Source organism: Ovis canadensis, chromosome 17 (assembly GCF_042477335.2).
Source record: "Ovis canadensis isolate MfBH-ARS-UI-01 breed Bighorn chromosome 17, ARS-UI_OviCan_v2, whole genome shotgun sequence".
In the NCBI taxonomy this organism is placed as follows: Eukaryota; Metazoa; Chordata; class Mammalia; order Artiodactyla; family Bovidae; genus Ovis; species Ovis canadensis.
The window spans coordinates 41,294,423-41,305,204 of NC_091261.1; positions in this window are offsets into that span (position 1 = coordinate 41,294,423).

Consider the following 10,782-nt stretch of genomic DNA (forward strand, 5'->3'; position numbering starts at 1 on the left):
TGGTGATTCTTTACTGCTAAGCCACTGGGGAAGCCCTTTTATACAACTACATAGATTTTATAAGATGTAATCTACAACAACAACTGTTTTGTGTACAGGGAAGGTTCAAAAGCAAAACTGCTACAGAAAATGTAACTATCAATGTGAAGATATTGCCTAATGTTAGATGGGTTAAACATAATGAGTTTAGAAAACTCTGTGTAATATATTTGTTGTTCAGTCATTAAGTCCTGTCTGACACTGCAACCCTATGGACTGCAGGATGCCAGGCTTCCCTGTCCTTTATTATCTCCCAGAATTTGCTCAAACTAATGTACATTGAGTAGGTGATGCCATCCAAACATCTAATCCTCTGCCACCCTCTTCTCCTTTTACCTTCAGTCTTTCCCAGCATCAGGATCTTTCCCAGTGAGTTGGTTCTTCACATCAGGTAGGCAAAGTATTGGAGCTTCAACTTCAGCATCATTCCTTCAAATAAATATTTAGGGTTCATTTCCTTTAGGATTGACTGAATTAATCTCCTTCCAGACCAAGAGACTCTCAAGAATCTTCTCCAGCACAAAAATTTGAAGGCATCAATTCGTTAGCACTCTGCCTCCTTTATGGTCCAATTCTCATATCCAAAAATGGCTACTGGAAAAACCATAGCTTTGACTACACAGACCTGTCAGCTAAATGATGTCTTTGCTTTTTAATATGCTGTCTAGGTTTGTCATAACTTTTCTTCCAAGGAGCAAGCATCTTTTAATTTCATGGCTGCAGTCACTGTCTTCAGTGATTTTGGAGCCCAGGAAAATAAAGTCTGTCACTGTTTCCACTTTTTCCATATCTATTCTGCATGAAGTGATGGAACCAAATGCCATGATCTTCATTTTTTGAATGCTGAGTTTTAAGCCAGCCTTTTCACTCTCCTTTCACCCTCATCAAGGGCTCTTTAGTTCCTCTTCGCTTTCTGCCATTTAAGTGGTATCATCTGCATATCTAAGGTTATTGATATTTCTCCCCAAAATCTTGATTCCAGTTTGTGCTTCATCTGACCTGGAATTCTGCATGATGTACTCTCCATATAAGTTAAATAAACAGGGTGATGGTATACAGCCTTGTTGTACTCCTTTCCCAATTTTGAATCTATCCATTGTTCCATGTCCAGTTCTAATTGTAGCTTCTTGACTGGCATACAGGTTTCTCAGGAGGCAGGTAAGGTGGTCTGATACTCCCATCTGTTTCAGAATTATCCACAGTTTTTCTGTGATCCACACAGTCAAAGGCTCTAGCGTAGTCAGTGAAACAGAAGTAGATACGTTTTTCAAATTCCCTTGCTTTTTCTATGTTCCCACATATGTTGGCAATATGATCTCTGGTTCCTTTGCCTTTTCTAAGCCCAATTTGTACATCTGGAAGTTCTCAGTTCACCCACTACTGAAGCTTAGTTTGAAGGATTTTGATAATAATCTTACTAGCATGCAAAATAAGCACAATTGTATGATAGTTTTTATATTCTTTGGCACTACCCTTCTTTGGGATTGGAATGAAAACTGACCTTTTCCAGTCCTGTGGGCACTGCTGAGTTTTCCAAATTTGCTGGCATATTGAGTGCAGCACTTTATCAACATCATCTTTAGGATTTTAAATAGCTCAGCTGGAATTCTATTGCCTCTACTAGCCTTGTTTATAGTAATGATTCCTAAAGTCCACTTGACTTCAGCCTCTGGGATGTCACATTCTATGTGAGTGACCACATCATCATGGTTATCTGGCTGATTAAGACCTTTTAAATATATTTCTTCTGTGTATTCTTGCCACTCTTTTTATCTTTTCTGCTTCTGTTAGGGCCTTACTGTTTCTGTTCTTTCTCGTGCCCATTCTTGCATGAAATGTTCCTTTGATATCTCCAATTGTATGGAAGAAATGTCTAGTCTTTTCCCATCCTATTGTTTTGCTCTACTTCTTTGCATTGTGCATTTAAGAATGACTTATCTCACCTTGCTATTCTCTGGAACTCTACATTCTGTTTGGTATGTTTCCCTTTATCCCTTGCTCTCTGCTTCTCTTCTTTCCTCTGCTGTGTGTCAAGCCTCCTCAGACAACCAGTTTCTTTCATTTCTTTTTCTTTATGATGGATTTGGTCACTGCCTCCTGTACAATATATGAACCTCTATCTATAATTCTTCAGGCACTCTGTCTACCAGATCTTATCCCTTGAATCTATTCATCACCTCCACTGTGTAATCATAAGGGATTTGATTTAGGTCATACCTGAATGGTCTAGTGGTTTTTCCCTACTTTCTTCAATTTAAGTATGAGTTTTGCAATAAGTTGTTCATGATCTGAGCCACAGTCAGCTCCAAGCCTTGTTTTTGCAGACTGTATAGACCTTCTCCATCTTTGACTGCAAAGAATATAATCAATCTGGTTTCAGTATTTACCATCTGCTGATGTCCATGTGAAGAGTTGTCTCTTGTGTTGTTGGAAAAGGGTGTTTTCTATGACCAGTGTGTTCTCCTGACAAAACACTATTAGCCTCTATCCCACTTCATTTTGTACTCCAAGGCCAAATTTGCCTGTTAGTCCAGGTATCTCTTGACTTCTACTTTTGCATTCCAATACCCTGTGATTAAAAGGATATCTATCTTTTTTGGTGTAGGTCTTATAGGTCTTCATAGAACTGTTCAACTTCAGCTTCTTCGGCATTAGTGGTTGGGGCATATACTTGGATTACTCTGACGATGAATTGTTTGCTTTGGAAATGAACCAAGATCATTCTGTCTTTTTTTTTAAGATTGCACCCAAAACTGCATTTCAGACTCTTGTTGATGATGAGGACTCCTCCATTTCTTCTAAGGGGTTCTTGCCCACAGTTATAGATACAATGCTCATTTGAATTTGAATTCAGTTCCGTTCAGTTTAGTTGCTCAGTCCTGTCTGACTCTTTGTGATCCCGTGGAATGCAGCATACCAGGCTTCCCTGTCCATCACTAACTCCTGGAGTTTACTCAAACTCATGTCCATTGAGTTAGTGATGTCATCCAACCATCTCATCCTTGTCATCCCCTCTGCCTTCAATCCTTCCCAGCACCAGGGTCTTTTCAAATGAGTCAGTTTTTCACATCATGTGGCCAAAATATTGGAGTTTCAGCTTCAGAATCAGTCCTTCCAATGAATATTCAGGACTGATTTCCTTTGCTTTCCTTTCCTTTCCTTTCCTTTCCTGATCTCCTTGCTATCCAAAGGACTCTCAAGGGTTTTCTTCAACAACACAGTTCAAAAGCAGCAATTCTTTGGCATTCAGCTTTCTTTATAGTCCAACTCTCACATCCATACATGACTACTGGAAAAACCATAGCTTTGACTATATGGACATTTGTTGGCAAAGTAATGTCTCTGCTTTTTAATATGCTGTCTAGGTGGGTCACAACTTTTATCCAAGGAGCAAGCATCTTTTAATTGCATGGCTGCAGTCACCATCCCTGATTCCTGTATCTGTGTTGACCTCGTCCAGTTTACCTTTATTCATAGGCCTAATATTCCAAATTCCTATGCAATATTGTTCTTTACAGTATCTGACTTTACTTTTACCACCAGACACATCCACAACTGAGTATTGTTTCTGCTTTGGCCCATCCTCTTCATTCTTTCTGAAGCTATTAGTAATTGCCCTCCAGTCTTTGCCAACAGCATATCGGACAACTTCCAACCTGGGGGGCTCATCTTCCAAGGTTATATCATTTTACCTTATCAAACTGTTCACTGTATTCTCATGGCAAGAATATTGGAGTGGTTTGTCATTCCTTTCTCCAATGGACCATATTTTGTCAGAACTCTCCACTGTGACTCATCCACCTTGGGTGGCCATTCATGGCATGGTTCATAGCCTCACTGAGTTACGCAAGCCCATTATGTATTTACCTCTTGGAAATTCACATTGGGGATTTGTAGAGTTAAAGGTCCATCTATGGAATAACATTTGGAAATTTCAGTGCTGGAAAATAAACTACAGACTTTATTGAAGAAACGAGTTTACAATATGTTTCATACTTTCATTATAATCTTTTACATTTCTGCCCCACAATCTCTAGTTTTTGGTCACAACAAAATACATGAGTTTCTTAAGCCATTTTTTCCCCTACCTTGGTGTGTTCATTTATTGTTTCCTTTGCATGTCATTGATTTTCATCCAATTATTTTTAGTGAATTCCAAGAGAGCTCCAGAAGAACATCTATTTCTGCTTTATTGACTATGCCAAAGCCTTTGACTGTGTGGATCACAATAAACTGTGGAAAATTCTTAAAGAGATGGGAATACCAGAGCACCTTACCTGCCTCTTGAGAAACCTAAATACAGGTCAGGAAGCAACAGTTAGAACTAGACATGGAACAACAGACTAATTCCAAATAGGAAAAGGAGTACGTCAAGGCTGTATATTATCACCCTGCTTATTTAACTTATATGCAAAATACATCGTGAGAAACGATAGGCTGGAAGAAGCACAAGCTGGAATCAAGATTGCCGGGAGACATATCAATAACCTCAGATATGCAGATGACACCATCCTTATGGCAGAAAGTGAAGAGGAACTAAAATGCCTCTTGATGAAAGTGAAAGAGGAGAGTGACAAAGTTGTCTTAAAGCTCAACATTCAGAAAACGAAGATCATGGCATCTGGTCCCATCACTTCATGGGAAATAGATGGGGAAACAGTAGACACAATGTCAGACTTTATTTTTTTGGGCTCCAAAATCACTGCAGATGGTGACTGCAGCCATGAAATTAAAAGACGCTTACTCCTTGGAAGAAAAGTTATGACCAACCTAGATAGTATATTTAAAAGCAGAGACATTACTTTGCCAACAAAGGTCTGTCTAGTCAAGGCTATGGTTTTTCCTGTGGTCATGTATGGATGTGAGAGTTGGTCTGTGAAGAAAGCTGAGTGCCGAAGAATTGATGCTTTTGAACTGTGGTGTTGGAGAAGACTCTTCAGAGTCCCTTGGACTGCAAGGAGATCCAACCAGTCCATTCTGAAGGAGTTCAGCCCTGGGATTTCCTTGGAGGGAATGATGCTGAAGCTGAAACTCTAGTACTTTGGCCACCTCATGCAAAGAGTTGACTCGTTGGGAAAGACTCTGATGCTGGGAAGGTTTGGGGGCAAGAGGAGAAGGGGACAACAGAGGATGAGATGGCTGGATGGCATCACTGACTCGATGGACGTGAGTCTGAGTGAACTCCGGGAGTTGGTGATGGACAGGGAGGCCTGGTGTGCTGCGATTCATAGGGTTACAAGGAGTCGGACACAACTGAGCAATTGAACTGAACTGATTTTTTCCTTAATATTGTACTCATTTGGGGATCCGTATTTGTAACTATCCAAAATCACATCACTTTTCTCTTAACTCCTTCCATTCAAACAATAACATAAATTGTATAACTTATAGTTTATTTATTCCCTTTTCTTTATACCAGTCTGGTTAGCTTTTCCTCTTTAAAGGTTTTTTCTTTTTTATATAAAAACAAAGCAACCATCTTACTGTCTTAAGTAAGAGTGGAATTATTACTTATAATAAAACAGCTTGTACAAATAGATTATTCTGAGCATCGAATGTATGCAGGGTCCATAATGCTGCTTAGTAATGCTGAGACAAGCATCAGCTGTTAGAACACAGCCAAGAAAAGGAAATTGATTCCACTTGGGAGTTACTAAATAGATTTAGCTCCTGACATGTTTATATTTTTATTTTTTTAATTCCTGTAGTATGGTGTTATGCTCCCTTTTTCCTGTCTGACAATGGAATGTAGTTAGCATGCAATGTTATGTTAGTTTCAGGAATACTAGTCATGGGTTTCTTAAGGACAAGGGGCCTTTGATCTTTAACACAGAATTGTAGTTCATATACACAAAGGAGTACCTCTTGCTATGATATTACAATTGTGTTATAGTTATGTGGAGAAAAGGAACAGTAACCTTAATAATTTTGCCAATACAAATATCAAGGAATGTCTCTCATATTCTTCAGTCAGGAGTAGAAATTCCAAGTTATCATTATCTTTTTATATTTAATTTCAGTTAGATAAATAAATTTAAAAACTTGCATGATAGACTAGTGGGCTTTTTTTAGTGTGAAAAGTTCATTGACCTTATTTTAGAGTCCAGTTATGTTTAAGTGACTAATTTTAATAGTAAATTAGTTGCTTTTTGATAGCATTATAAGTAAAAAGTATAAAACATAAAATTTACTTAACTATTTTACATTAAATTTCAATAATGTTAAGTGTATTTGCATTGTTTTGACACCGATCTCTAGAAACTTTTCATTTTCCAAACTAAAGCCCTATACATTAAACAAGTCTCTTTCTCCATTCTTGCAGTGCCTGATAACCACCATTCTACTTTCTATTCTTCCAATTTCATCTATTTTACATACTTTATGAGCTTCCCTGGTGGCTCAGATGGTAGAGTCTGCCTGCAATTATACTTCATATAAGCAGAATCATACAGTATTTTTCTTATTGTTACTGGCTTATTTCACTTAGCATAATTTCCTCAAGATTTCATCATGTTGTACATGTGACAGGATTTCCTTCCTTTTTTAGGGTGAATAATTTTCTGTTTTATGCATATCAGGGTTTATCCATTGATCCATCGAATGACATACGGGTTCGTTCTACCTCATGGCTCCTGTGAACACTGCTGCTATGAACATGAATGTACATATATCTCTTCCAGACTCTGCTCTTGATTCTTTTGGGTTGTAGGATTTTTTTAAATTGCTTTCAATTAATTTGGATATACTAATAAGTTGGGTTATAGGGTCATATGGTGGTTCTCTTAATTTTTTGAGGAATCTCAATACTGTCTTTGTAGTAATCACACTATTCTAAAATCCCACCAAAAGGTACATGATTTCACTGTCTTTGTATCCTCACCAACACTTGTTTAAGGTTTTTTGTTTTTTTATTTGTAGTACCATACTGAATTTCTGTGATGATTGTGATGCTGAGCATCTTTTCATGTTTGGTGGTCATTTGTATATCATCTTGGAGAAATTTCTAGTAAAGTCCTTGGTCATTTTTTCATTGTAAATTTGTGTGTGTGAGTGTGTGTGTGTGTAGTTGACTTGTAGGATAGAAACTCCTCTTAAGATACATGATTGGCAAAGATTTTCTCACAGTTATGTCTTGTCTTCTAATTCTCTTGACATTGTCTTTCAAAGATAGAAGTTTTACATTTTAATGTTCTCCAGCTTATCAGTCATTTCTTCCATAGATCATGTCTGTGGTGTATTATAGAGGCATCACTGTACCCAAGGTCATCTAGATTTTCTTCTATGTTACACTTTGGAATTTATGGGTCTGTGTTTTACTTTTAGTTCTGTGATTCATATTGAGTTCATTATTCTGAAGAGAATGAGGTCTGTGCCTAGATTCTTCTTCTTTTTTTTTTTTTTGCATGTGCATGTCCAGTTGTTCCAGCTCCATTAATGAAGAGATTATTTTTGCTCCATTGTATTCTTTGTTTTTTTGTCAAAGATCAGTTGGCTATATTTATGTGGGTCTATTTCTAGTCTCTCTGTCCTCTTCCGCTGAACTATTTGTCTCCTCTTTGACTAATACCACACTCGGTGACTACTATATCTCTTGAGTAAGTCTTAAAGTTGGTTAATGTCAGTCCTCTTAATTTCATTCTTCTCTAATGTCATGTTGGCTATTCTTAGCCCTGTTCCTCTACATAAAACTTAAAAATAAGCTGGTTCATATTCGTAAAATAACTTGTTTGAATTTTGATTGTGATTGCATTAATTTATAGACTTTGGATAACTGACACCATGACAATAGTGAGTCTTCTAATCTATGAGCTGGAATATTTCTTATTTAGTTCTTTGATTTTGTTTATTACACAATTACGGTTTCTTTTTATTTAGATCTTGTACATAAATTTATATAAATACTTTGTATTTTTTGGATGCCAGTGTAAACGATATTGTGTTTCTAATTTTAAATTCCACTTTTTCATTGCCAGTATAAAGGAAAGAAATTGAATTTTCTATAAATTTTGTATCCTGCAACCTTGCTATAATTACTTTTTAGTCCCAACGGTTGTTGTTAATAATTCTTTTGGATTTTTCATGTGGATGATAGTGTCATCTGTGAATGAGGACAGTTTTATGTGTTCCTTCCCAATATGTATGCACTTTACTTCTTTTTAGTTAGGACTTCAAGTACTAAATTGAATAGGAGTAGTGAGAGGGGATATCCTTGCCTTATATTGTACCCAATCTAACTGGGAAAGCTTCAAATTTCTCCATTAAGTATGATGTTAGCCATAGGTGTTTTGTTTGTTTGTTTCTGTATAGTCTTTGTCAAACTTTCTTTTTATTTTTAGTTTACTGAAAATTTTTATCATGGTTGGTTATGGTACGTTACTGCTTACTATAGTTCAGACTTTATTCAGACTTTGCCGGTTTCCTCATTAGTGGTCTCTTGTACTCCAGGATCCAATCCAGTATTTCACAATGCATCAAGTTGTAATTCTGGTGATAGTTTCTTCAGTCTTTATTTTGTGTGTGACCTTGACAATTTGGAAGAGACTGTTCAAATATATTACAGAATGTTCTTTAATTTGAATTTCTGTGAGGAAACTTCATGGTTAGACCAGGGTCATGGATTTTGTGGAGGGATAGCACTGAGATAATATACTGTTCTCATTATGATGTACCTACATCATATTGGGAAGTTGATGTAACTAATTGATATGTTACATTTGATCATTTGTTTAAGACCCCACCCATCAACTTTAATTCTAAAGTTTCTGTTTTCCATTTCTGTATTCTGTTCTTTGAAAGTGATTCACTAAGAATTCCCAGGTCCAGCCTGTATTTGAGGGCCAGGGATAGGGTTTAAACTCAACCTCCTGAAGAGGAGAATTTTAAATGAATGACTAGGCTTCCTTAGTGGCTCAGATGGTGAAGAATCTGCCTGTGATGCAGGAGATCCATGTTCAGTCCCTGGGTCAGGAAGATCCCCTGGAGAAGGGACTGGCAAGCCACTCCAGTCTTCTTATCTGGAGAATACCATGGACAGAGGATCCTGACGGGCTGTAACCCATGGGGTCACAAAGAGTTGGATACAACTAAGCGACTAACACTTACTTACTTAGACTAATAAATAAATGTTTTAAAAGTCCATCAGTTTTACTTTCCACTATGACAAAAAAACTCTAGTGTCTTCTATCATTTTTAAGAGTATTACTGCTGCTAAGTCTCTTCAGTCATGTCTAACTCTGTGCGACCCCATAGACGATAACCCAGCAGGCTCCCTCGTCCCTGGGATTCTCCAGGCAAGAACACTGGAGTGGGTTGCCATTTCCTTCTCCAATGAATGAAAGTGAAAAGGGAAAGTGAAGTCACTCAGTTGTGTCTGATTCTTAGCGACCCCATGGATTGTAGCCCACCAGGCTCCTCTGTCCATGGGATTTTCCAGCCAAGAGTACTGGAGTGGGGTGCCATTGCCTTCTCCGTGGAATCCAAAAACCAAAATGTTTTAGAGCCACTTGTCTAACTGTTGAAGTGACTATGGTCTTTTATCCAGATTGCTCTTCAATTATGTATTTGGAAATATGCTGCCTCATTGGTTTATTGCTTTTTAAAAATGAATCTCTGTATCCTGACCCTCTTTTCCCTCTTCTATAGCTCAATTACTGTTGTTTCATACTCTTCCCATTTACAGACAGATAAGTAGTTTCAGAATTGCTAATTGACTCACCTCATATGACCGAAAGCCTTAATCTTTCTCTTTCGCTACCATTGTTTGTTTAAACTGTCAATACATGCAATATATGAAATGAGCTGTACTCATTTCAGGGGACTGAAATGCATTCTGTAATGTTTCTGTGGGAAATATACTAAAAGATAACAGCATATTGTTACATAGAATCCATTTAAGGACTATCAAGATGAAAAAACAAGTATGATCTTCAGAAAATGGTCATGTTGAAGCCACACAAAAAAGGTCAACTGTGATAACAGTTTAGATATTACTGCTATAAAATGCTGCAGTTGATGAAAAAGTAAAACATTATTATGTCTTAAGTTTAAAATATTTTCTAATATGCAACATTTTAAAAAGAACTATTTCTTTTCAAATATACTTGAATTTCTTCAAAACTTCTTAAGCCAATATAGTACATTATTACAGATCTTAAGGAACTAAGATAAGGATGCCATTTAGAAATATTAACACCTGTGTTTTTTAAGTGGTGAAATGATGAAGAGTGAGTTTTTGTGTTGTAAACATGTGCTGTGCTTCCCACGTGTGGTTCAAAGAATGACCAGTGCATATTGGACATGAACCAGGATGATCCAGGGGGCTTTTTATTAAAGAATTCATGGGCCTCCCTTACAACTTACTGAATCTGAATCTCTTTGAGTGTGATGCCATAACTGGAATTTTAAATACTGATGACAGATACTTTTTGTTTATTCTAAAATGTATAGTCACTAAAATAAAAGAAAACACTAGGTAACCTTTTGCTTCAAGAAGTTGATTTGATTTTTGTACAAGAGTTCACTTCTTGTGTGTTCTCACCATGAATAGTTCTGCTGTTAATAGAGCCTGTATAAGGTAATAAGAGCTGGCGTAGGATGAAATACAAGGATAACTCAGTGTATCAGGGTAAATTCTTGAAAGGTACAAGTCCTTGAAGGCTCTCAAGAATGAAAAAAAAATTTAGCCAAGATGTTAAGCATGGGAAGGTTCATCTTAAGTACAGAATTCTTGAAGACAGCAGTACT